This window comes from Balaenoptera ricei, chromosome 2 (genome assembly GCF_028023285.1).
Source record: "Balaenoptera ricei isolate mBalRic1 chromosome 2, mBalRic1.hap2, whole genome shotgun sequence".
Classification (NCBI taxonomy): domain Eukaryota; kingdom Metazoa; phylum Chordata; class Mammalia; order Artiodactyla; family Balaenopteridae; genus Balaenoptera; species Balaenoptera ricei.
The window spans coordinates 4,599,145-4,600,926 of record NC_082640.1 but is presented as its reverse complement, the minus strand read 5'-3'; the positions used below and the strand labels follow the sequence as shown (position 1 = coordinate 4,600,926).

The window sequence follows — 1,782 nt, the reverse complement described above, 5'->3', positions numbered from 1 at the left end:
AATAATACAATATTCAATATTTTTTAAAACCTGCTGAAAATATCCGTTGTTATCATTCTTGTTCTTTGTTTTTTTTCACTGATGAATCACTTATTCAAACAAGACAAAAATGTCTCTACATTGTTTCCTTTTTTACAAGAAGAGGAACATTTCAAATATATTAGCTTTTCTCTTTTTCAACAGGATTTATTTCAGTCTGTTCCCAGGAACTGCCTTTCATTTTAGGGTTCATGTTTTAGTAACACGTATGCACCCATTACAACCAAAAGAGCACGCTTGAATTTTGGATGGTCATTCATTATTATGGTGACCATACCAACCTATGGTAAAAACCCTTTGGCTCTCTCCACCATGTCCCTCTTTTGGAGCCAGCTCTGGCCTTCTTTGTACTAGCCTCTATCCCCAACTTCATTATCATCTCCCCTGGTCAGAAATTTGATGTCTCCGTTATCTTTTTCATGAGCTTTGATTACTCTGTGAACTATTGGAACATCTCGTCTTTCGACTTTAAAAACAACGATTTCAGCAGCTCTAATCGGGTGTTCCAGGGAATTTGCTAGGAACAGAAGGTGGCCCCTGTGAAAGGCTGGCCCATGCGGTCACTGAGCACCACCACGATGGAACTCTCGCTGCCAGTGGGGACCACCAGGCCTTTCCAGATCATGAGCGCAAAAGACACAATCGTGGCGAAGTTTAAGACCTGGTAATAGAGCTGGCGCTTGTTCATCTTCCTTGGGTCCCCAAAGATGTCCAAGCCGGACGCAGGGAGATGGGACCCCACGGTGCCCATGTGCACCACGCTGGGCTCTCTGGGGGCCGAGGCGGCCCGCGGGCTCCGGGTGTCACACAGACAGCTGCGGAGCACCGGCCAGACCCCCACCCAATGGCCTTCATCATTCTTGTTTTCTGATTAAACGCAGGTGGTTTTCTCTGAATATAAAATTAATATACGCTCACTTAAAAATAATTCAGAAAAGAAAGATTGCCCGTGATTCCACAACCCAGATCTATTTACATTTTAAAATAACATGTGGAGAATTTGTGATGAAAGATATGGTGACAATATTGCCCTCTGAATAAAGTCCTCTGACTGAGTTCAACTTCAGTTTGGAGGACTTTACTCAATCGATTTTAGACTTTTGACCAAATGCTTGTATTTTATAAGGTGGATATTTTATACAAGGTAGTGCAGACTGACTCCTTTATTAGAAAATTTTACTTCTGGGATCACAGCATTTGTTTCCTTGGTCTTCATTTGTACTTATGGACCCGTTCTTCCCCTTTGTTCACATCTCCCCTCCAGTTTCCCTGTGTTAATCTTCGGAAAGATCCTTCTTTCTGGAAGCGACATTGGTTAGAATCCTCTGTGGCAGGAACCTGCACACAGGACCCAGGCTGGCTTAAGCAGAAAGGAGGTTTGGGGCTCATTGAACTTTCCGGCCCAGGTGTCAGTGACTGGAATGGCACCTCTGTCCTTGGGCTCCTGGTTTCTCGCCATCTCTCGCCTCTGCCTTCCCCGATGTGTGCTTCATGCTCAGCTCTAGGTTGTGGCGAGATGGTGCCCGACAGCATCAGGCTTCCATCCTTCCAAGTTCATGTTCCGTTGCCCCCCATTGACTGTGACTGAGTGATTGTGCAGCCGTGGATGAAGAGCTCTGGCTGTGGTCTCTGATCCACTGATGGGCCAGACCCAAGCTGCGTGCTCACTCGGGAGGCTAAGGAGGGAGGGGGAAAAGTCAACTCCACATAAGGCACGTGGACTAAGAGGGAGAAAAGTGGTGA

At 45.9% G+C, this 1,782-nt stretch overlaps 1 pseudogene; it reads right to left on the bottom strand.

Annotated features, from left to right (window-relative positions):
- Positions 1-256: 256 nt before the first annotated feature.
- On the bottom strand, positions 257-1,498 carry LOC132360855 (signal peptidase complex catalytic subunit SEC11C-like; annotated as a pseudogene).
- Between the last annotated feature and the right edge of the window lie 284 nt (positions 1,499-1,782).